Raw genomic sequence first — 27,399 nt, 5'->3', positions numbered from 1 at the left:
GGGGAGGCTCCCCAAGTTCCTCACCCTCCATCCCATAAAAACCTCACATGTGACCCAGGAGAGAAGTGCTTTTGGACCTGCCACAAAGAATGCAACCAAGGCCAGCCATAATATAGAAACTTCAACACCCTCAAAAGAGAAGGACACAAATAAAGACAGAAAGATAAATCTGTCCCTTTCCCTCTCTCTCCCTCTTGCCTCATCCAGCCAATGAGAAGAGCTAGAGGCAGGAAGAGGAAGGAGGTGGAGGTTCCCAGAAACTAATCTGGCCATGCTCTAAAGTGTTACTGGGTGACTAACAACTGGAGTTAGTTGTTAGTGAAACTGGAGTGAAAGGGCGGAATGTGCCTTCTCCCCACTCAGAATTCCCCAACTCAAAAGCCTGGTGTGAGCAGGGAGTAGAGTACAGTTTCATTATCCACTAATTGAGTGATTTTTAAAATAATTTCATTTTTTCAATAGGTAAAACATGTACATGGTTCAATATTCAAAAGTAACTAAAGTTTACAAGGGGACATCTATCTCCTACACCAGTGACCCAGAAAAACAGGGGCACACCAATCCTCACCAAAGGAAAACCAGAATGTTCAGATTCTTCTAATCCTTCTAGAGATACTCTGTGCAGGTACAAGCAACAGTAACTGTTAACCATGTTTTTTATTTTCCCATTTAAAAATATAGAAAAATGACCACAATAAGATACAACTACCCACCTACAAGAAAGGCTAAAATAAAAAAGATTAACTTCACAAAGTGTTGACATACATGTGGTAACTAGAGTCCTCATATATCACTGGCTAAGAGTGTAAAATGTGACAACTACTTTCAAAGTGTTTGGCAGTTTTTAACAAAGTTAAACATATACAATCCTATGACTCAGCAGTTTTACTTGTAGGCATCTACTCAAGAAAATTGAATGCAGATGTCCAAAAGACTTGTACAAGTTGTTCATGGCAGCTTTATTCATAATAGCTCAAAATTTGAAATAACACAAACCCATCAACAAGAGTGGACAAATTATGAATATTCACACAACACAATACTACTCAAAAATACCAAAACAAAAAAGAATGAACTGCTGAGGTATGTAACAACATGGATGGATTTCAAAATCATTATGTGAAAAAAGCCAGACATTATATGGTATGATTCCATTTACATGAAACACAAGAACAGGCAAAACTAATCAATGCTGTTAGAAGTCAGAATAGTGTTACATTTTGTTTTCACAAGAGGGGAGTAAGGGATATTGCCTCACTTCTGGGAGTGAGGAGTGTTCTATTTCTTGATCTGAGTGGTGGTCACATAGGTGGATACAAGTGTAGATATGTATTTATATAATTTTTATACAATACTGTATAATCCATTGTATGGTGAAATTCTCAATTTTCTTTATGTAATCAATATTTTTGGACCTTACTGTATATAAATTATATCTTAATAAAGTACCATAAAACATAAGAGTTAAGATTTAAATAGGATGAAATTAGAATTTTAAACAGAATTTTAATAACCTGAAATAACTGGAAAGTTCTGACATCTGTCCAGGATGTAATTAAGCATAGGAGAGATTTAATAGAGTAAAAGGAATGAAGAAAAATGACATGGATTTATCCTTACATCTTACTGATTAGAGACTTCTCACTAAACCAGTTACAATTCCATTACGGAACATTCAGTTACATATAAAATGAGGCTATAAGTTGTTTATGGAACACACATATGTAATAAAAGTTAAAAAAAAAAACAGGACAGGACTGTGAACAGCAATGGAAACACTTTGGAAAATGGTCAAAAAGGAAAAGGAAGTAGTGGGGGGTAAAAAAGATTAAGAGAGATACAAAAGGGTCTTCAACTGTTTCTAAAAAGGCAAAGATTAAAAAATAATAAAATGTGAATATTTGTTAAATTTAGGCAGTATCTTTAAGAATGTTTTTAGATATTTATCTGTAACCATTGTTTAAATATTTCATATTAAAAAATGAGATAGACCTTTATATTAAGAGAAAATTATCTCCAAGATTTATTGCAAGCCATCACACTTTTATAGCTGGCTTGCATTGGTGCCGTTAAATAGATTAAATGTATGCTTGTGTACAGAAAAATTCAAGAAGATTACCCAGGAAACTGTTATTAGTCCTTGCCCCTGGGATAGGAAAGAATCTTAACTTCATTGCATAACATTTAGTAATAACTGAATATTTCTTTTCAGTGATATTTATTAATAAATAGCATAATTAAATGAGTGGTTTAGATTATATGATCTTTAAGGTATTTAAAGGTTCTAAAATGCTATTTAGTCATATAATTTTCCAGAAAGGACTTTATTCTAAGAACTGAAGACATAATTTTGAGATCACACATATTTTGAGTTGGAACATTTTATTAAAACTACCTTATGGGAAAAGCATAAATATTATCTTCATCCTTTAATAAGCATTATGTCTGTACACCAGTCCATTTTAAAGTTACTAAATATTAACATATAGCATTGTGTTGCTATTGCACTGGATTTTCCCCCCAGTTTTATTGAGAAGTAATTGATATACATCACTGTATAAATTTAAGGTGTACAGCATGATGGTTTGATTTACATATATTGTGAAATAATTACCACAATAGGTTCAGCTAACATCTATCATTTCATATAGATAAAATAAAATGAAGAAAAAAGAAATTAGGACTTACTCTCTTAAAAATTTTCCTATATATCATACAGCAGTGTTAACTATAGCCATCATGTTGTACATTACACCCCTAGCACTTATTTCTCCTATAACTGGAAATTTGCACCTTTGGACCACCTTCATTCAATTCCCCCTCCTCCACCCTCCACCTCTGGTAACCACAAGCAGTCTGATCTCTTTTTTTAAAAAAACATTTATTTATTTATTTGGCTGTGCCAGGTCTTACATGTGGCATGCAGGATCTTTAGTTGCGGCATGCAGGATCTAGTTCCCTGACCAGGGATTGAACCCAGGTCCCCTGCACTGGGAGTGTGGAATTTTAACCACTGGATCACCAGGGAAGTCCCAGTCTGATCTCTTTTTCTATGAGCTTGATATTTTATTTTTTAAGATTCCATATGTAAGTGATATCATACACTATTTGTTTTTCTCTGATTTATTTCACTTAGCATAATGCCTTCCAGGTCTAACCATGTTGTTATAAATGGTAGCATTTCCTCATTTTTATGGATGAATAATATTCAATTGTGTGTATGTTTGTTTGTATGTGTGTGTGTGTGTGTGTGTGTATCTCACAACTTCTTTATCCATTCATCCATCAGTGGACACTAGGTTGTTTCCATATCTTGGCTATTGTAAATGCTATGAATATGGATTGCAGGTATCTTTTCAAACTAGTGTTTTCATTTCCTTTGGATATATTCCCAGAGATGGAATTGCTGAATCATATGGTAATTCTACTTTCAATATTTTAAGGATCCTCCATACTGCTTTCCATAGTGGCTGTGCCAATTTACAATCCCACCAGTGTGCACAAGAGTTCCTATTTCTCCACATCCATGCCAGCATTTGTTACCTCTTGTCTTTTTGATGGTCATTCTAACAGGTATGGGGTAATATCTTATTGTGGCTTTAATTTGCATTTTCCTAATAACTATTTTGTTGAGCATCTTATCATGTACCCATTGGCCTTTCTTACATCTTCTTTGAAAAACTGTCTATTCAATGCCCTTGACCATTGTTTACTGAGTATTGTTTTATTTTCATGTGTTTGTCAATTTTACTTTTGTTATTACTTTCCAGTTTCATGCCATTGTGGTCTGAGAAGATACTTTGTATGACTTCAGTCTTCCTGAATTTGCTAAGACTTGTTTTGTGGCCTAACATTTGGTCTATCCTAGAAAATATTCCACTTGAGAAGAATGTGTATTGTGCTGTTGTTGGATAGGATGTTCTGTATATCTCTATTAGGGCTATTTAGTCTATAGTATTGCTCAACTCTCCTATTTCCTTATTGCTTCCCTGTCTGAATGATCTGTCCATTGTTCAGAATGGGGTATTAAATTCCCCAGCCATTGTTGTATTACTGTTTATTTCTCCTTTTAGCTCTGTTAGCTTTTACTTTCTTTAGGTCTTCCAATGTTGGGCACACAAATATTTACAACTGTTTTATCCTCTAGATGGATTGAGCCTTTAATCATTATGTAATGACCTTCTTTGTCTATTTTTACCATTTTTAGTTTAAAGTCTATTTTGTCTGATATAAGTATAGACACCCTGTTTGTTCGCTTGTTTTTGGTTACCATTTGCTTGAAATGACTTTTCCCATCCCTTCACTCTCAGTCTATGTGTGTCTTTAAGGCTAAATTGAGTCTCTTGTAGGCAGCATATCATTGGATCTTGTTTTTATCCTTTCAGCCATCCTGTCTTTTGATTAGAGAATTTGATCCATACTCCATTTATGTTTAAAGTAATTATAGATAGGTGAGGACTTACAATTGCCACTTTGTTATTTGTCTTATGGTTGTTTTGTAGATCCACTGTTCCTTGTTTCTTACCCTGCTGTCTTTCATTGTGTTTTGATATCAGTGTGTTTTGACCCCTTTACAATGTTCTTCTGCATAATCACTACATATTTTCCCTTGTGGTTACCATGAGGCTTACATAAAATACCTTAAAACAATAACACCCTATTTTTTAACCTGATAATTTAACTTCAACAGAATTCCTAAACTTTACACTTGTACTTCTTCTCTCTGTGCAATGGATTTTCGTGAATAAAGTTACTGACCTTGGTATTAAGATTTTAAAATCTTAAAATATTACTGGAGAATATATATTAATTCATTTACAGAAATTTCATATAATCTTATAACACACATCCTGTTTCTACCATAACAGATTTAGTTTTCTGTTCCAGGTTATATTTAAAAATACTTAAATTGTCCTTTCTATTTTAGATCCAAGGTAGACTTGCATTCTGATTTGGCATGCCTCATATATTAACTATATATCTGACAAAAGCCTTAAATTAAGGCTTATGTATTTTTTCACTATTTAAACTTTGATTAGCTCTTATTCAGTTTAACATTTTGTACCAGGCAACTGGCTAGATATGGGGAGAGAGAGAAGACTAAAACATGGGGGTTTTAACCTAAATTGTCATGTGCACAAATCACTTATACAAGGTATACTTTGGGATTAGCACTATAATGGAATGTTAAAAATACTATAATGGTGCTCAAAGGATAGAAATACTTCAGAGGAGGAAGGTCACAGAAGAGATAGCATTTGAACAGGCCACAAAAGATGAAAAACTTAATAATGCCCTTATATTGTTTCCTCTAAAATTACTCTTCTTTTCTGGGAAATGCTCAGAAGTTACTACTTTTAATGCAGTTATTGACATTTTCCTATTTTTCTACTTAAAGAAAAATGATTTTTGTGTAAATGTGTGCACTGCCGAAGAAATGTAGTTATCATGAATTGTCAAAGCATCATATATGTAATGATATATTTATTAACAGCATATAAAGTAATTTTATGTCTTCTCAAGAGACATATCCAACAGAAAAGTCCAAACTATATCACTGATTCACTAAAGGATGGACTAGATAAAAGAATACCTATAATGTTTCTTATTCAATATGTGTAATAAAGTATCAGATGGCCTAGATCATTACAGTAATGAGAATTTAAAATACAACATATTCATTGCTTAAAAGGTCAGAGATGGTTAGGTAATAACAGCAGCAACAACAATAAGTCATAATACTTTGAAATTTGGATAAAAAAAAATTCCCCAAGAGAAACCTCCCAAACTTGCAGTGTAGAGGTCAGGGGAAGAAGTGATGGCAGAGATAGGAGTCATGGTTTTAAATCCCAGCTCTACTACCTAACCTCTTAGCACTTCTGCTTTCTAAGCTATCCAAATGGTATGACCTGGACCATATGCTGTAAGCATCAACTCTCTTGGTTGAATGTGCTTTAAAAAATATAAATAATTATCAGATGTAGTTGTTATTAGTTAGGTATGACTTAAACTACTGGAAGCTTTCCAAGCACATCGTGGAGAAGAGAAGTTGGAGACAGCATATGATGTATCTAATTAGGACTTTCTTTCATAGTCTTATTTTTACTATTGCATTGACTAAATTTTGCTGAGAAATAGTTGAGGAGTCCCCTTTACACAGTTAACTAGCTGCATGACCGTGGAAGTTTTCTTCTACCCCACTCAGCCTTTGTTTCCTCATCTGTAAAAGAGAGATCTTGATAGTACCTCCCTTCTAAAGTATTTTGAAGATTAAATAAATACCACATGTGAAGTACTTGGCACAATGCCTTGCATGTAGTAAGTTCCCATTAAATGACAGCTCTTGTTATTATTATATTTCTCCTATTCTCAGAGCAATGAGAGAGTACTAACTAATACATTATATAAGTTCTAATGGGAACACCAACTTTCCAATTTGTGAATCTACTCCTGAGGATCTATACAAAGGTGTTTTGAAGTTCAGAGTTATAATTATTAAAGACTTTTTCTGGAATTATGCATTATTTCTTAACATGTCTTATTAAAATCTCAAAAGTCTGTTTATGTATTTGTTCTCCTTGAAATAATTCTTGCCCTCTTCAATCCCAATTCACAAGTATGTGAATCCTCAGAATGTCAGTAAGAAGCACCACCTTTGCTCTTACATATGGTTTGAAGAAGTATTTAGATAACAGTCCTGACTGACAGAATAACAAAATAAAGAAAAGAAAGGCCTATTGAAGGTTAACCAAGCTGTAACTATTCCAAAAGAAATAAAGTTGGTTCACTAAATGTCATACCATGGGCCAAAATAAATCCCACCAGGGAAAAGAGTTTTTTTTAAAAAAACAAAAAAACTCAGGGTGCTAAAGGATTTTCAAAACCTAAAAGGCAAACGAAGAATCCCTTAAGGAAAGGATTGATAGATTTAATTTCTTTCAGTCAAAAAAACAACATAAATAAAACTAAAAGGAAAGGAACAAACTAGTGAAAATATGTGCAATATAAATGACAGATTTATGCTTTTAATTATAGAAGGAAATAATCAGAGTTGTGGGCAAGGATATATGTGAAAAGACTGTACAATAGTGATAAATTGTATAATTCAGTTTATAAAATGGGGATAGTTTATGGAATGGGTAAAAAATGAATAGTGTACACTTATTAAAAATTAGATTATAAAAGAATACTTTAAAATAGTACACTTAATACATAGTTATAAATAAAATACTTAAAAATACTTAGACAGGGGCTTCTCTGGTGGCTCAGTGGTTGAGAGTCCGCCTGCCAATGCAGGGGACACGGGTTCGTGCCTTGGTCTGGGAAGATCCCACATGCCATGGAGCAGCTGGGCCCGTGAGCTATGGCCACTGAGCCTGTGCGTCCGGAGCCTGTGCTCCACAACAGGAGAGGCCACAACAGTGAGAGGCCCATGTACCGCAAAAAAAAAAAAAAAAAAAAAAATACTTAGACAATGTTCACATTTAATTAAATGAAAACTATAATACAGGATGTTTAATATAATACAAACTAAATAAGTGTATATATTGAGCAAATACTAACTTTGGAAGATGTGATTATGGGTATTTTGAATTTTCTTTTGCTTTTGTATATTTTACAAAATTTAACCATAAATATGTACATTTTAACTGAAATCACAACAAATGGTATTTTAAAAACACAACATAAAAAAAACCACACACATCATAATCAGATTAGAAGTAAATGAAAGCTATTGCAACATATCTCACAAGAAGTTAACATTATTACATTGATGCTGTCTCCTCTTTTCTAACCTAAATCTTACCTTTATGCTGTTAATTGCAAAAACTGAACAGAGAAGCCACAGATTCATTTAAGAATGTAAAACACAGAAAAAATTAAGTGGAGTTGATGTAAATGTCCAACCATGGGGTTAAAAAATTATTTATAAGATTTATAAGATAAAATGATGTGCATCCATTAAATAAGCATCTTTTAAAGAATAATGATCAAAGCAAATTTCATAGTATGTTGTTCAAAATGATCCCAATTAATACCTTTGTTCAAATATCACCTTTTCAATAAGGCCTCCTCTAGCCATTACATTTAAAACCACAATCCCAACCCATCTATATGCTGCCTACAGATGCACACTTCAGATATAAGGACACACACAGCTTGAAAGTGAAAGGCTGGAAAAATAAATTCCGTGTAAACGGAAACCAAAAGAAAGCTGGAGTAGCAATACTTATGTCAGACAAAATTGACTTTAAAACAAAGACAGTAATAAATGACAAAAAAGGTCAGCACATAAAGTGCTCAATCCAACAAGAGGATATAACATTTGTAATATTTATGCACCAAACATAGGGACACCTAAATATATAAATATTAACAGACCTAAAGGGAGACATAGACAACAATACAATAATAGCAAGAGATTTTAACACCCTGCTTACATGAATAGATATTATACAGATTGAAAATCAGTAAGAAAACATTGGCCTTAAATGACATGTGAGATCAGATAGACTTAACGGATATATATAGAACATTTCATCCCACAGTAACAGAATACATTCTTCTCAAGTGCACATAGAACATTCGCTAAGATATATATGTTAGGCCACAAAATAAGTCTTAATAAATTTAAGAAAACAAATCATATTGAGCATCTTTTCCAACCACAATAGTATAAAACTAGAAATCAAATACAAGAACAAAACAGGAAAATTAATAAATATGTGGATATTAAACAACATACTGCTGAACAACCAATGAGTCAAAAAGAAAAAATCAAGAGAAATAAAAAAATACCTTGAGACAAATGAAAATGTAACATACCAAAATTTATGTGATTCAACATGAGCAGTTCTAAAAGGGAATGTCATAGTGATAAATGACTATATCAGGAAACAAGAAAAGTCTCAATTCAACAACCTACCTTTATATCTCAAGGAACTATATAAAGAAGAAAAAACAAAGTCCAAATCTTTAGAAGAAGGATAGAAGGAAGAAAAGGAAGGAAAGGAAAAGAAGGAAGGTAGAAGGAAGGAAATAACAAAGATCAGAGTGGAAACGACTGAACTAGAGACTAAAAAGACATTAGAAAAGATAAATGAAACTAAGAACTGGTTCTTTGAAAAGATAAACAAAGTTGACAAACCCTAGCTAGATTCACCAAGAAAAAAAGAAAAAGAGAACTCAAAATAAGAAATGAAAGAGGAGACTTCACAACAGATACCACAGAAATACAAAGGATCATAAGAGATTACTAAGAACAATTATACACCAACAAATTTGACACTCTAGGAGAAATGGATAAATTTCTAGAAACATACAACCTACCAAGAATGAATCATGAAGAAAAAGAAAAACTGAACTAGTCAGGAAATTGAACCAGTAATCAAAAACGCCCAATAAATGAAACTCCAGGGCCAGATGGCTTCACTGGTGAATGCTACCAAACATTCGAAAAAGAATTAATATCAATCCTCAAACTCTTCCAAAAAAAGATAACACTTCCAAACTCCTTTTATGTGGCCAGCATTATCCTGACACCATAACCAAACAAAGATACCGCAAGAAAAGAAAATTGTACATCAACATCCCTGACAAACATGCAAAAATCTTCAATGAAGTATTAGCAAACTGAATTCAACAATACACTAAAAGGATCATACAGCACTGTCAAGTGGGTGCAAGGATGGTTCGACAACTGCAAATCAATCAGTGTGATACACATTAACAAAATGAAGGATGAAAATCATATGAACTTCTTAATAGATGCAGCAAAAGCATTTGACAAAAGTCAATAGCCATTTATGATTAAAAATTCTCAACAAAGTGGATATAGAGAGAAATTACCTCAGCCTAATAAAGGCCATCCATGACAAGCTAACATCACACTTAATTGCAAAAGCTGAAATCTTTTTCTCTAAGATCAGAAATGAGACAAGGATACCTACCTTCACCATTTTCATTCAACATAGTATTGGAAGTCCTAGCCAAAGCTACAAAATTAGTGAAGAAAAAGAAATAAAAGGCATCCAAATCAGAAACGAAAAATAAAAATGCCATTCTTTGCAGATGACATGATAGAAAAACCAAAAAACTGTTAGGACTAATCAACAAATTCAGTAAAGTTGCAGAAGAAAATCAATATACAGAAATATGTTGCATTTCTATACACTAATAATGAACTATCAGAAAGACAAATTAAGAAAACAATTCCATTTACAATACATTAAAACGAATAAAATATCTACTGATAAATTTAACCAAGGGGCTTCCCTGGTGGCGCAGTGGTTGAGAGTCCGCCTGCTGATGCAGGGGACGCAGGTTCGTGTCCCGGTCCGGGAGGATCCCACATGCTGCGGAGCAGCTGGGCCTGTGAGCCATGGCCACTGAGCCTGCATGTCCGGAGCCTGTGCTCCACAACAGGAGAGGCCACAACAGTGAGAGGCCCGCGTACCGCAAAAAAAAAAAAAAAAATTTAACCAAGGAGGTGAAAGACTTTTACACTGAAAACTATAAAACAGTGATGAAAGAAATCAAGGAAGACACAAGTAAATGGAAAAATATTCCATGTTCATGTATTGGAAGAATAAATATTATAAAAATGTCCATACTACCCAAGGCTATCTACAGATTCAGTGTAATCCCAATCAAAATACCCATGGCATTTTTCACAGAAATAGAACAAACATCCCTAAAATTTGTATACAAACACAGAAGACCTCAAATAGCCAAAGCAATTTTGAAAAAGAACAACAAACTTGGAGGCATCATGCTCTCTGATTTCAAACTATATTACAAAGCTCTGGTAATCAAAATAGTATGGCATTGGCCTAAAAACACATAGATCAATGGAACAGAATAGAAAAACCCAGAAATAAACTCATGAATATATGGTCAATTAATTTACGACAAAGGTGTCAAGAATATACAATGGGGAAAAGACAGTTTCTTCAACAAATGGTGTTGGGAAAATTGGACAGTCACATGCAAAAGAAAAAAAAGGAACTGGACCATATTTTTATACCATGCACAAAAGTTAACTCAAAATGAATAAAAGACTTGAATGTAAGACCTGAAACCATAAAACATCTAGAGGAAAACATACGTGGTAAGTGCTAAAATTGGTCTTGGCACTGATTTTTTTGGACGTGATACCAAAAACAAAGGCAACCAAAGTAAAAACAAACAAGTGGGGTGACGATATAAAAAGCTTCTGCATGGCAAAGGAAACCATCAAAAATGTGTAAATACAACCTACAGAATGGGATAAGAAATTTGCAAATCATATATCTGATAAAGGGCTAATATCTAAGATATATAAAGAATTCATACAACTCAAAAGCAAAATCTAGAGCAAAAAACCCTCAATCCAACTGAAAAATGGGCAATGGATCCTAATAGACATTTTTTTTCCAAAGAAGACAGAGAGGGTCAATAGGTACATGAAAAGATGATCAGTATTGCTAATCATCGGGGAAATGCAAACCAAAACCACAGTGAGGTACCATTTCACACCTATTAGAATGGCTGTTACCAAGAAGACAAAAAATAAGTGTTGGTGAGGATGTAGAAAAACTGGAACTCTTGTGCACTGTTGGTGGAAATGTAAATTGGTGTAACCACTATGGAAAAAAGTATGGAGCTTTCTCAAAAAATTAAAAAATAGAACTATCATATGATCCAGTAATTCTATTCTCAAGTATTTATCTGAGGAAAACAACAACACTCACTTGAAAAGATATATGCACTGCCATGTTCAGTGCAGCATCATTTACAATAGCCAATATATGGAAACAACCTAAGTGTCCACTGACAGATGAATGGATAAAGAAATTGTGAGATCTATATCTATATATATATATGAATATTATTCAGCCATAAAAAGAATGAAATCTTGCTATTTGGGACAACATAGATAGACTTGAGGGCATCATGCTAAGAGAAATAAGTTAGATAGAGAAAGACAAGTACCATATGATCTCACATATGGATCCTAAAAAAGCAAAACCAAACAACACTGAACTCACAGACACAGAGCACATATTGGTGGTTGCCAGAGGTGGGGGTGGGGGGGGCAGGTAAGGGCTGGTTGACGTGGGTGAAGGGGGTCATAAGGTACAAATTGTTACAAATTTACAGTTATAAAATAAGTCATGGGGATGTAATGTTTAGCATGGCGACTATGCTAATAATACTGATTACATATGTGAAAGTTGCTAAGAAAGTAAATCTTAAAAGTTCTCATCACAAGAAAAAATTTTTGTAATTATGTATGACGACAGATGTTAATTTCTTGTGGAGGTCATTTTGTAATACACAGAAATATAGAATCATTACATTGCATACTTCAAACTAATATGTTATTTGTCAATTATACCTAAAGAAAAAATAAGGATTCCATTGACAAAATAAAACTATTTGTCTACCCTATTTTAAAAAATATCACAACCTCCTCCACTCTGTCCCAGCATCTCTGACCCCATTACTCAACCTGCAATACTTTTTTTCATACACTTAACACCTTCTACCATACCACATAATTTTCCTTTTATTATGATAATTGTTTACTGTCTTTTTCTGCATAGAATGTTGGTAGAGTCCTAATGACAGTTCGTTGAATAAATGAATGAATGACTGTATGTGGACAGATACATTAAAAAATAAAAATACACCAAAATACTAACTGTAGCTTTTTTAGATGGTATGATTATTATCTTCTTTATACTTCACTAGATTGTACAAATTTTCTGCACTGAACATGGATAACTTGTATAAGGAAAACTAGTGTGTGTATGTGTGCATGCATGTATATGTTTGTAGAATGTTAAATTAGATCTCTAGGTATATCTTTACCCCTGAATCACACTAGGTATTCTACATTTTCAAAGACTCCCTGGAGAAATGATTTCACAATCTTTCTCATCAACTTATGCCAGGGTTTAACATCTCTGAGAGTCATGAAATATTTCTCTCTGACTTACTTCTGATTGCCACTTGGCAAGGTTAAATGGTGCCTCTGGATCTACTGCCAGGCATTAAGCATGCGTTGAAGACAAGAAAAAAGGAGCAGGAGAGAGACACATTTGTTTTTTTTTACAGTGATTGAATAATGACAATTATGGAGAGAGACGAGAAGGAAAGGCATAACAATTATAAGTTGCAAACATTTATTGATCCTCATTTATGTGCTAGCACCTTATAACTGGGTGCTATGGTTTGCGTAAAGGTGATTGTTACAGACTGCCTGCCCTCAAGGAGTTTATAATATAGCAGGGGAGCTCTAGGTCTAGCGATTATGCCTTGTCTCCCCCCATATCCTCAGCAGGCTTTTTTTTTTTTTTTTTTTTTTTTTTACTATAGACATTCTGCTTAACTGCATTAAGTGGGCAGCTGCCAGGGATGGATGCTAGACAGCTATTGTAACAAGTATTTGACTATTTTCAATTATCCTTCTGTGGTTTATCTCCCATATGTATTATCTGCAGCTTTATTTTATTGGATGGTATCTTTTTGTCTCATTTTAATCCTTGACTAGCTTTTCCTTAGCGCAATTATGACACATGCTTGGGAGATTTCAAAATAACCCTAAGAATGGTCTAGGTGAAACAAATAGGTAAACCTGGAATAGGAAAGAGAATCACATTAGAATTCCAGAGCCAAGCACAAATGATTTACAGATTTGATGTTTGAGGTATTGGTCCTAGGGTGTCTCTTTATCTTGCCAGGAAATGGAGAATAGTTTGCTGGGCTGGTATCAATCCTTCCTGCTTTCTACCTCCTGGGAGATGACAAAAAGTAAGCTGGTCATTGTCTGTCACAGAATGTTTTTGATAAGCAACCTTTGATAGTTTTCTTCAAAGAACCCAATTTCTTTGACTTTCCCTCCTGAGTCTTGATTTTCTAGTTCTTCATGCCCTCCTGAAGCTATGGGGCCCTGTCTCAACATCCATGTTACAGGTAATGTCTGAATTCTATCAGATCTGAGAGTAATTGTGTCTTGGCTTGATTTTGAATTGTACTTCCTTTCTTACATCCAGATAAAATGCATTTCCTTAGGCACCAGTGTTACCAGTATTACTGCTGAACACATCTTTGAGTCATGTGGACCCTGACCAGAAATACCATACTCACAGTGCCCTCCACATGTTGCTTTAGTCCTCCTTTGCACTGTTGAGCTGCTCTGGTTTGGTGGAATAGCTGTGGAAACTGAAATCAGGAGATCTGGATTCAGGTCCCAGACTTACTACTTCTGGTCCATGGCCTTGGTTAAATTAAGTCTCTAAACTACCCAAGTTGGTTGTGAGCATTAAACACAGGAACTAAAGTGAAAATGCTTTGCAAACTGGAATCTATATCATCAAGACCCACCTTCTGCTCTACCTATTTAGTTTTTGGTAGCAACTTTCTTGAATCCCCCCTTGCTCCTTGCCATCAATAGGCATTTCTTTTGTACACAATACTCCACTAGCCCCTTTTTACCTAGTTAATGCCCACTCTGCCTTCAGGTGTCATCTTAACTGTCTCTACACCAGGAAGCCTCCCCTAGGTCATTTCCTCTTAAAATAGGCTTAAGAATACGACGAATCTCTCCTCCACAGCTCTTGGAACAGTTATAATTTTCTACAAGTTATCATTTGGCCTACAAGATTATTTGATTATTGAAAGTCAGTGTATCTCAGGAGGCAGACTGCCTGGATTCTGATCCTGGCTAACATTCACTAGCTGCATAATGTTGGGTAATGTAATGAATCCCTCTGTGCCTGAGATTCTGAATCTATAAAATGAAGATTTTGCAACCTACCACAAAGGGCTGTGGTGAAAATTAGATGAGTCAGTACATATAAGCCACTTCAAACTGTGCCAGGCACATACCGGCCCTCAGTGAATGTCACCTGCCATTGTGGAGAGTGGTCATACTCCATCTGTGGCCACCGAGATCAAGGAAGCTCCATAAGGATCATGCTTTGTCTTTCAAGTACAAACACAGGGTTTGGCTTAGACTAAGTGCTTCATAAAGATTTGTGGGATATAATAATGAATACTTAAATTACTAGATCTCAATTCTAAACATGTCCTCATCTTAAAATGCTGGGATCATGATTTCCATTCTATTATCCATGTTACATCAATCATGTAAATGTTAAAAAGCAGAGGACATAAGACCAAACCTTAAAAAATAACATCCCCTAAATTACAGCTAAATCACTGGAAACTCTTTGTATACATCATGAACTTTCATTCAGTTGGGTACTGCCTAGTTATTTATTTCTACTGTCTAAAATAATAATTAATGAACATTTACCAGAGTATAAAGAATTCTGCTAGGCATTTTGGATAATAAAATAATGAATGAATAGCTCTCTATTGGAGATGCTGGTTGGGAAATTACAACATGGAGGTTAGAGCATAGTATCAAACCAAGGCCCTCATGCTAAGCACCAAAAGAGGAATAGACAAGTTTTATATGCTGGTGACATATATCTGGTGACAGATGGTAAAGCACTTTCAGTCACAGATCAGGAAAACAGAAAAATCCAAAATTATTCATATTTAACTCTCCCCTCATCCACCAAGTCTATCATTTGGTTAACATGTAAAATGTTAACATAGATGCAAAAATCCTCAACGAAATACTAGCAAACAGAATCCAACAGCACATTAAAAGGATCATACATCATGATCAAATGGGGTTCATTCCAGGAATGCAAGGATTCGTCAATATATGCAAGTCAATGTGATACACCATATTAACAAACTGAAGGATAAAAAACCATATGATCATCTCAATAGATGCAGAAAAAGCTTCTGACAACATTCAATACCCATTTATGATAAAAACTCTCCAGTAAGTAGGCACAGAGGGAACTCACCTCAATATAATAAAGGCCATATATGACAAACCCACAGTCAACATCATTCTCAATGGTGAAAAACTGAAAGCATTCCCACTAAGATTAGGAACAAGACAAGGTTGCCCACTCTCACCACTATTATTCAACATAGTTTTGGAAGTTTTAGCCACAGCAATCAGAGAAGAAAAAGAAATAAAAGGAATCTAAATTGGAAAAGAAGAGCTAAAACTGTCACTGTTTGCAGATGACATGATACTATACATACAGAATCCTAAAGATGCTACCAGAAAACTACTAGAGCTAATCAATATATCTGGTAAAGTAAGAGGATTCAAAATTAATGCACAGAAATCTCTTGCATTCCTATACACTAATGTTGAAAAATCTGAAAGAGAAATTAAGGAAACAATCCCACTTACCACTGCAACAAAAAGAATAAAATACCTAGGAATAAACCTACCTAAGGAGACAAAAGACCTGTATGCTGAAAACTATAAGACACTGATGAAAGAAATTAAAGATGATACAAACAGATGGAGAGATATACCATGTTCTTGGTTTGGAAGAATCAACATTGTGAAAATGACTCTACTACCCAAAGCAATCTACAGATTCAATGCAATCCCTATCAAACTACCAATGGCATTTTACAAAGAACTAGAACAAAAAATTTCACAATGTTTTTGGACACACAAAAGACTCTGAAGAGCCAAAGCAATCTTGAGAAAGAAAAATGGAGCTGGAGAAACCAGGCTCCCTGGCTTCAGACTATACTACAAAGCTACAGTAATCAAGACAGCATGGTAATGGCACAAACACAGGAATATAGATCAATGGAACAGAATAGAAAGCCCAGAGATAAACCCACACACCTACGGTCATCTTATCTTTGATAAAGGAGGCAAGAATATACAATGGAGAAAAGACAGCCTCTTCAATAAGTGGTGCTGGGAAAACTGGACAGCTTCATGTAAAAGAATGAAATTAGAACCCTCCCTAACACCATATACAAAAATAAACTCAAAATGGATTAAAGACCTAAATGTAAGGCCAGACACTATCAAACTCTTAGAGGAAAACATAGGCAGAACACTCTATGACATAAATCACAGCAAGATCCTTTTTGATCCACCTCCTAGAGAAATGGAAATGAAAACAAAAATAAACAAGTGGGATCTAATGAAACTTAAAAGCTTTTGCACAGCAAAGGAAACCATAAACAAGACAAAAAGACAACCCTCAGAATGGGAGAAAATATTTGCAAATGAAGCAACTGACAAAGGATTAATTTCCAGAATTTACAAGCAGCTCATGCAGCTCAATATCAAAAATCAAACAGCCCAATCCAAAAATGGGCAGAAGACCTAAATAGACATTCTTCCAAAGAAGATATACAGATTGCCAACAAACATATGAAAGGATGCTCAACATCATTAATCATTAGAGAAATGCAAATCAAAACTACAATGAGGTATCACCTCACACCAGTCAGAATGGCCATCATCAAAAAATCTACCAACAATAAATGCTGGAGAGGGTGTGGAGAAAAGGGAACCCTCTTGCTCTGCTGGTGAGAATGTAAACTGATACAGGCACCTTGGAGAAGAGTATGGAGGTTCCTTAAAAAACTAAAAATAGAACTACCATACGACCCAGCAATCCCACTACTGGGTATATACCCTGAGAAAACCATAATTCAAAAAGAGTCGTGTACCACAATGTTCATTGCAGCTGTATTTACAGTAGCCAGGACATGGAAGCAACCTCAGTGTCCATCGACAGATGAAAGGATAAAGAAGATGCAGCACATATATACAAGGAATATTACTCAGCCATAAAAAGAAAAGAAATTGAGTTATTTGTAGTGAGGTGGATGGACCTAGAGACTGTCATACAGAGTGAAGTAAGTCCAAAAGTGAAAAACAAATACCATAGGCTAAGACATATATATGGAATCTAAAAAAAAAAAAAAAAAAATGGAATGGTTCTGAAGAACCTAGGGGCAGGACCGGAATAAACACACAGATGTAGAGAATGGACTTGAGGACATGGGGAAGGGGAAGGTTAAGCTGGGACGAAGTGAGAGAGTGGCATGGACATATATACACTACCAAATGTAAAATAGATAGCTAGTGGGAAGCAGCCACATAACACAGGGAGATCAGCTCTGTGCTTTGTGTCCACCTAGAGGGGTGGGGTGGGGAGGGTGGGAGGGAGGGAGATACAAGAGGGAAGAGATATGGGGATATATGTTTAAATATTGCTGATTCACTTTGTTATACAGCAGAAACTAACACACCACTGTAAAGCAATTTTACTCCAATAAAGATGTTAAAAAAAATAGAGATAGAAATAGCATCCACCTCAACAAATAAATAAATGAAAATAAAAAATGATACAAGTGAACTTATTTACAAAACAGAAATAGACTCACAGACCTAGAAAACAAACTTATGGTTGCCAAAGGAAAATGGCGAGGAGGGATAAATTAAGAGTTTGGGATTAGCAGATACAAACTACTATATATCAAATAGATAAACAACAAGGTCCTACATATATAGGACCTTGAATGTAGCTGAATTACTTTATTGTACACCAGAAACTAACACAACATTGTAAATCAACTATACTTCCATAAAGAAAACTTTTAATGACTAAAAAACCCCCCAAACCTTATGGTTTAATTGTGAGGAAAGACAGGCAAGCATGGCAATCTAATCAGTACTGTTATTTAGAAGCACAGAAATAAATTGACTACCATATATGTGGATACAAAATCTGGAAACTTCCTTATGGTTAAAAGTACTTAGGAACCTGTGAAAATACTGTATCTACATATATCACCTTCATGTAGTCTAAAAAATTTAATTTTTTTCTCTTGCTGTTTGAAAAGTTGCTCAAATAATGAATTCAAGGTTTAAAAGTCAAAAGATGCAGAATATATTTGGGAGGGTGAAACAACAACATTATGTGATGCTTCCACGATGCTCATCAAAGATTTTTATTTGTATGCATATGTTTCAAGATCACAAAGTGGAATACAGTTTTAATAATTCTTCTAAGTTTCAATATCATTAAGACTGGATAATGACCAGTGAAATTATTTTCTTGTAAGAAAAAAAACTTGAACATTAGATGAAAAAATCCTATGAAAACTATGAGCAGGTCAAACCTGACAATGTCAAATATGCTATATATCATGATCAAGTTGAGTTTTTTCCTAGAATGCAAGGTTAATTTAACATTAGAAAATCAACTACAGATATTCATCACAGTAATAGAGAAAAATCATGTGCTTATCTCAATAATGAAAAAGTATTTGACAAAACTGAATTTACATTCATAATAAAAACCTCTTATCAAAGAAGGAATAGAACTATACTTACTGAATACTGATAAAGGGGTATCTACAGTAAACATCACATTTAATGGTGAAATGTTCAACGCATTCCCTTTAAAGTCAGAAGTAAGACAAGGTTGCCTGCTATTAAAAATTCAACCTTTCTCCAGTGAAGTTTAGGCAAGTAAAATAAATAAAAATATAAGCATTGGAAAGAACCAAAGCAATATTCCACTTATAAAACCACTGTGTAGAAAAAAATAATATACAGATAAAGAATTATAAGCTGCTGAATACAAAACCAATATACAAAAATCAATTGCATTTTTATACTCTGGCACTGAATAAATACAATTTTAAAATATATGTCATTAATATATCAAAAGTATAGAGATTACAGGAATTTAAGAAAAGTTGTATAAAAATTCTATGAATAAAATTATAAAGCTTTTTTAGAGCTTTAAAAAAATATTTTTAAAAAATTAGAGAAATCAAATCATATACCATGTTAATGGATTGAAAAGTTCAACATCATTAAGGTGTCAGTGTTCCTCAAATTGATATTAAATTCAATATGATTCCAATAAAAATCTCCCAAAGTTTATTTTTGTATGAAATTGACAAGTGATTTTAATATTTTCAAGGGGTCAAGGGGGAATTTATAGATATCACCATTTACAATGAAAGTATAGCTGATTCAGTATGGTATCAATTTAAGGGTAGACAAATTGATCAAAGGAAAAGAAGAGAGAGCCCAGAAGGAACATACACTTACACACTTAGTTTATGACAACAGCCATTGCATTTCAGGGACTTTTCAGTAAATGATGCTGGAATAATTGGATATCCATACAGTAAAATTGAAATTGTGTCTATACCTTATGCCACATATGAAAATCAATTGCAGGTGCATTAAAAACTTAAATGTGCAGGGTAAAATCATAAAACTCTTAGAAGACAATATGAGAGACTATCTTTATATCCTAGGATTAGGTTTGTCTTTCTTAAATAAGACACAAAAACCCCATGAACTATATAGTCAAAGGGATAAATTAAACTTCATTAAAACTAACAACCTCAGTTCATTGAAATTTACCATTAAGATAATGAAAGGACAAGCCACAAACCAAGAGAAGATATTTGCGAAATATATAACTAACAAGCAGAAATAGGCAATGGAAAAGAAAACAGGCTCCTCACAGAAAATCCAGACAGCCAATGAAAAGATGTGCAACCTCATTACTAAGTGGAGTAATCCAAGTACAAACCACAGTAAGTATCCATTCTGTTACCACTAAATTGGCAAAAAATAAATTGAAAAAATCTGATACTATTAAATATCGGTGAAGGGATGCATAATTTCTATATATACGTATGCTAGTGAGAGAGTAAACCCATGCAAATGGGTACAGAGACCCATTTGGCATTATCAGTATATAAAGATGTACACACCCAGTAATTCCACTCCCAGTTATACACCCTAAGCCTAGAGAAATCCTAGAGTGAAGACCAGGAAAAATCTATAAAACGTTTACAGTAGCACTATTTGTAATAGAATAAACTGGAAATAATCCAAGTGTCCACCAACAATAGAAGGGATAAAAACAGCAGTGAATATAAGTGAATTATACCATACTGCATGCAGCAAAATGGCTAACTCTTAGGAACACAGTGTTATCTGAAGGCAAGCCACAAAGAATATGTATGATTCTATGAATATAATGTTCAAAAACATGCAGAAATCTTAAAAAAAAATTTTTACAGAAGGAAACACATAGTAAAATTACATATTAAAATCGTAAAGGGCTACTAATTGAAAAATTCACAGGGGAGGAGACGGGGACACTGGATTAGAGAAATCAAAGATCTTAAAAGGAAACAGCTCATGTCCTTATACTACATATCCACTGTATCATTATTCTTTATACCTTACCTACATTTTAAGTATTCTTTTTATCAGCTTGTTAGCCAATGTTTTTAAAAAGAGAAATACTGACGTGTAGCAATCTTTACATTGATTAAACCCAGTTTGTGGTTTTTAAGATACTTTCCTATAGAAATCATTTCCTAACATTAATATTGGAATAGAAGTAAAAAAATAAATCCTCGTTATCCCAATAAACATGACAGAAAAACTTCAGAGAGGAACTTCAGGCAGAGGAGAGAGAGAATAATCAGCCCCCTACATGAAGCCAAAAGTCTCCCTTAGAAAAGGAGGAGAGACACATTCCACCCCCACCACCCCCACCCCGCCCCGCCAGCCAACAGCGCCTTTAATTCTGTGATAAGGCTGTAAATTCTCTTTGCTGGCCTGGAGTTTAGTGTAAATACTTCAAGAGCCTGAGGGACCACAGAGAGAAAGAGAGAGAGAGAAACGGCTCTGGCTGCTTCTCCTCTGGAGGGAATGCTCACTATCAGCTGTTAAATCACAAAACCCAAACTCTCCGCCTCTATCAAGGGCTGTGAGCCCCTGCGGTGGGGAAACTATCTCACGCTGGGGGAAAGCAGAAGGGACGGTGGGAGATGGGGGAGGGCCCGGGCCAGTCGGGCCAGTGCAGGCTGGTCCTGGGATGCCCGGCAGGGCGCAGCTGAGCATCAGGCTGCATCAGCTCCACAGGCCTGTCCCCCTCCCGCCCCCACCTACCACGGCCTCTCCTCCATGTTCAGCACCTTCTTCCTCCCACGTCTAACTGGCCTCGATGAATGAAATCATAGATAATATTCCAGAACTGCAACTTGGAAAATGAAAAAGAAAGAAGCTCTGGGTACGAAGTTGATAGATACTTATTTCCATGTTCACGTGGCAGATAAAAGTACATCTTGCAATTCATGGGCCTGTCTTGCGATCCCTTCCCAAGAATGAACACAACACAGTGTGCGGCAAGGAAAACTCAGCCGCTTGCAAGGAAAACTCTGAGCCGCTTGCCGGGGAGAGCAGGCTGCCTACCCTCTGCGGGCAGAGCCAGCCTGAAACTTCTTCTCAGATAGCAGTTGGCAGTAACAGCTGAGCCTGTCAGCTACAGCACTTAAAGCTGATGGATATACATTATTTTTGCTTGGAGTTAGGTCAACTATTTTTTTAATATTAAAATAAAAGATGATTTAGGAAGGTTTCCCATGGCATCTCAGTAACCTACGCCAGTATATAGTTTTTAAATCAACTTTGAGGTATAATTTACATACAATGCACTGCACTCATTAAGTGTATGGTTTTAGGAGTTTAAATTGTGCAACTAACTATGATGAAGATGTAGGACATTTCCAACACATCCAAAGCTCCCCTGCTCCTTCCCGATGATGGTCCCTCTTTCCTGCACCCCTGGCCTGAGGCAATCTCTGACCTGCTTTCTGTCACTATAGGTTAGTTTTGTCATTTCTAGAATTCCAAATAAACTGAATCAGCCAATATATTTTTAATTCAAGGTCCTCCATTCTGATAAACTTGCATTACTTTTTTAAAAAAATAAATCTATTTATTTACTTTTGGCTGCATTGGGTCTTTGTTGCTGCATGTGGGCTCTCTCTAGTTGTGGCGAGCGGGGCTACTCTTCGTTGCGGTGTACAGGCTTCTCATTGTGGTGGCTTCACTTGTTGCAGAGCATGGACTCTAGGTGCCTGGGCTCAGTAGTTGTGGCTTGCGGGCTCTAGAGCACAGGCTCAGTAGTTGTGGCGCACAGGCTTAGTTGCTCCACGGCATGTGGGATCTTCCCAGACCAGGGCTCAAACTCCACGTCCCCTGCACTGGCAGGTGGATTCTTAACCACTGTGCCACCAGGGAAGCCGTACACTTGTATTATTTTCTGAGGCATTTCTCTTGATTCTTTTCGACATGGCACGACCTTATTTATTAATCCCCCCACCCCCCACCCTGCAAACTGGTTTCTCCAATTTTAGTACATGCACTGCTGAAGGGAGCATTTGGGGCCTGATTTTAAACTTATAAAGCAGAAAAGTTAAAGATTTCTAAATTGAAGCGCAAATATGTATGACTCATGGAGTGATATTTAAAAAAACATTTCCATCCTATCTGTTCCATATGAGTTAACTGGACAAGTTGCCCAACCCCATGGCTGCGGCTCACTCCAAGTGTCGGCTGCTGGGGGAGTGTGACAAGATTCATTTACAATATCCACGAGTAGAACGAAAAAGAAAATGCTGGCAGATCAGCCAATTCTGAAGGAGTGAAATATAAAGAGCTGCCAGTTGGAATCACCGAATGAAAATCTCATCTCTGTCCAGTCGCTGGTGGGGACCACAGAAGAAGGTGGTTTCCCTCTCAACATTTCTAAAATGCCTTCTGAGAGGCAGGAGAATTTGGGGTAACATAAGTGATTCCACTAATCGCCAACCGTGCCCAGTCCAGAAAGAGTAGAATCCCTTCCACAGCAGGCAGTGCTGCAGTTCCCTCTCTAAACAGTAATGTCTTCTTAGGCACAAGGCATCTTAGGAACTCAGGACCAGACTTGTCCCCCCAGTACCATTTTCACCTTTTTCTTCTTCTTCCAGGCCAATAACTTGAGACTTTGAGAAGCTACAAGTCACACGATAGTAGAGCTTCATCTACCAGAGCAGAAAAGGGGAACACAGACTGTTTTTCTGCCTTCTATTTTTGAGACCCACCATATCTATTTTAATGGCAATTAAACTCTGGTGCCCTTTCTTATCTCTGCTGGCTAAATGTATTTAATTCCACCACTCCCATAGGGAATAATCCCAAATCTAAAGCCTGTGCTGTATTAAAGACCCATGAATGCTTAATCAGAGCAAACAGAGGATTTGGTTTGTATAAACAGTAAAAGCTTGTGTCTTTTATGTCCAGAGAGCAGGACTAAAAGAAGAAAATGACAATAAATCATTTCAAGAAACAGCATAACGTAAATGTTGTATGTTTATTTAAAACTTAATACAATCATTTGTCTAGAGCTACAGCCCAGCTTCAGAAAATGACTTGCCATAATGAGGTTCGGAGGCTAGCAGCATTCGAGAGCCAGAAGACATATTGCCTCCTTCCCAAATGGGCTTGTGCGGAAAATGATAAGCTCTTAAGCAGAACCAAAGCGTCTAAGAGGGTAATGCAACAGTGACACATACTTTGATTTTTTTGGTTTTGTTTTGCTTTTCTAGCTGTTCTTCATTATCGGGTTACACAACAATCTAAGATGACAGTAAAAAGGATGTGACTTTTAATCCAAGTTGATGTTATCCTTAAGTTTGCTTCCAACGAAAGGAAATTCGAAGAATAACAGTATGAGTGGGGGTGGGGTGCGGGGAGGATCTACTTGCCGTAGAGCACACTTCCCTCTGTTAGCTATTTATAAAGAGAACCTGTTCAGGGATTTAGATTTTGAGTGGGCTCTGCCTTCAGGCTGACTGCGTGTGAATTGACTTGGCCACTTCTCAGCTGAATAGCTTGGGTAAGACTTCTTTATCCCTTTGTCTCCTCATCTGTAAAATGAGGTGATGATAAAGGCACCAGCCTCAGAAAACTGTTGCCAAGATTAAACATATATGGAGCGTTTAGGTACTGTCTGGCAACTAATGAGTAAGAGTTGGCTTTCAAGGGAGAGACCTTCCACATGTCTCTGAACGTGGCATTAAAAAAATCTCCATTGTGGTTTTCCTAGAAGGTGGTGGCAGCTAGGGATGGACAAGAATCAAGTTACCCCGCTCTGTCAACCCTGATTACCCCATTTCCTGGAGAGAGGGAGAAAAATTATAAACATCAAAAACTAAAATTATACTCAGAATGTTTCTAATGTGAAGGGTAAATACAATTCTGTTTCTACATTGCCTCAAAACCACGACATACGAGAGTAAATCTTACTTCCTAAGTTTGCATTGCCTTTTAAGGTGTGCATTCTTTTCTCTTATTTAGAACACCATGGGACCAGCTAGGCCATTGTGAGCTTTAATATGCTGTGGGTCATGATGGTGACACACACATGATCACATACAAAGCCTGATTTAAGAGGCAAAACACTCCCAACACGGATGAACTGTAAGTCTGATCAGCAGTACTGTCTTAGAACTGCATTCAGCTGCTCATGGTATCCTGCTAACAGTTGATGTGGCAGATTTTCTTTTTTCCTCACTAGTTTGTGAAGGGTGGGGCGGGGGACCGTGATGAACTTTCAACTCTATAATTAAGTAGAGAAGGTGGTGGATGGTAGGAAGTTTGTTGGATTGTGTAGACGCGTATGTGCAGTGACGTTCTCGGTGTTCACACATTGTAAAGAAATAGAGAAATTATGAGGAATTTTCCATAGAAGGAGAACAGTTTATCAGTAGTTAAGAGAACTCATTCTTGGGAAGGAAACAGATCCGAAAGTACAATGCAACTTCAAAAAAGATCCAATTCTGCAGTTTGTTAGAATATTAATAAAATTTCAAGGGAAAGTACTGTTTCATCAGTCTCAAATCCATCAAACCCAGCTCTTCCAAATCAACAAGGTGAGGCTATTATAATGTTATGCTGTGGCATTTGCAGTTAATGGGCTTTTCCCTCAATTTTTTCAGGTAAAGTCATAGTGTGTATGTGTATCACGGTATATTTCTTGTCCAGATAAATAAGGACTCATTAAAAAGGTCAACTGTTACTCAGTTAACATCAGTGTGTCATTAATGATAAATATTCTCATTTAATCCAGCACCTTCCAATCCTGGTTTTGAGACACTGAAGCAGTAAGATAATGTGCCCGGTGTGTTGGTTTGTCCATATACCTTTAGTTTGCTCGAATTTGAAAAGGTGAAGTTTTCTTATAAAAACCCAATCAATATTTTTATTTGTGTTACGAGTTCTGAGAAACCTAAATCGTGAGGCCTCTACCTTTCCAAGGCTTATAATCCAGAGGCAGAGATATATATAAACATGAAACATTTTAGAAGGAAAGAAACTTTAAATTTTTGAAGAGATTTCACTGTCTATATGATGAATTCTTCATAAAACCTATGTAGAAATATTTGCTGGAGAAATTGAAGGAGAAATTCACTTCCTAGGGAGAGGGTTGGTGCGAGAGAGAAGGCACAATTTGCTTGAAGGATGGGAAGGCAGGAGGACAGGAAGTAAGGGCTTGAGGAACACTTTAAGAATTGTACATTCATCCACCCAACAAATATTTATTGAGCTTCTACTACATGCCAGGCACTGTGCTCATTTCTGAGGCTCTGAGGATACAGGCTGAATGAACAGGTCCAGTCCCTGGACCTTAGAGTTGTTAAAAACAAGACAACAGGCCTCAAATGGAGTTACTTATGCCAAGCCCCATGACACCAAACTGAGACTTACAGTTTCAGCTCTCCCAGAAATGGAACACCTGCCATACCCTAAAGGAAAGTAACTTTGCAATAACTGACTCCATCTTTTGCCTGGTTTAGATTTCTTTTTCCTGCTCCATTCTGACTGTAAAAGTCTTTCATTTTTCCACATCTCCTTGGAACTCCTTTCTATCTGCTATATTGGATGCTGCCTGATTCAAATCGATGTTTGCTCAAATAAACTCTTAAAATATTTAATGTGCCTCAGTTTCCCTTTTAGCAGAGTTTACAAAGAAAAACTTTTTAGTTTTTAGAAATCAGTATTTTTGTTTTTGTTACTAGACTCATTTAAATGCTTGCTTTAGATTGTGCCAACTAGGGAGACAACTGCTAATTCATTTCCTCTCTTCCCCCTTCTTTCTTCTCCCTGTTCTCACTCAGGAATGCAAATCTTCATGTGCTTTCTACCTTTTCCCCCTATTAAAAAACTGTTTTCATGAAAAACTGGATACATTCATATAAAAGATTGAGAAGACCAAAGGACTGTATCCTTCAGGAGATATATTTTATCAGAAGATAATGTCACAGTTAATGGTGTAATTCCAGGTGCCACAAGATTGCCCAAGAGGCAATTTTGGTGTGAGGAAGTGGGAGGGGGGCGGGTGAGTACAGAGAGCCTTCCTTTCCCCTCAACCCTGCAATCACATCTCCAGGCAAATATCCTTACAAGCACTGACTTAAAAACCTAACATTTCTTTAAAACTGCTTGAGCTTTTTCAATGTGTCAACTAACCTGTCCATCTCAAGGTATTTCTCAGAAGTCATTTAAGTGAAAATCTTTGAGCAGTTTTACTCTGTTCATATAACTTGTAGGTCTTATCATTGATCTCTTCTTATTCTTCACTTCTTTGAGCATTTTTTTAATCCGTTTTTTTAAACATCTTTATTGGA

Source organism: Stenella coeruleoalba, assembly GCF_951394435.1.
Source record: "Stenella coeruleoalba genome assembly, chromosome: 3".
NCBI classification, from domain to species: domain Eukaryota; kingdom Metazoa; phylum Chordata; class Mammalia; order Artiodactyla; family Delphinidae; genus Stenella; species Stenella coeruleoalba.
Note: the sequence above shows the minus strand (reverse complement) of the source record.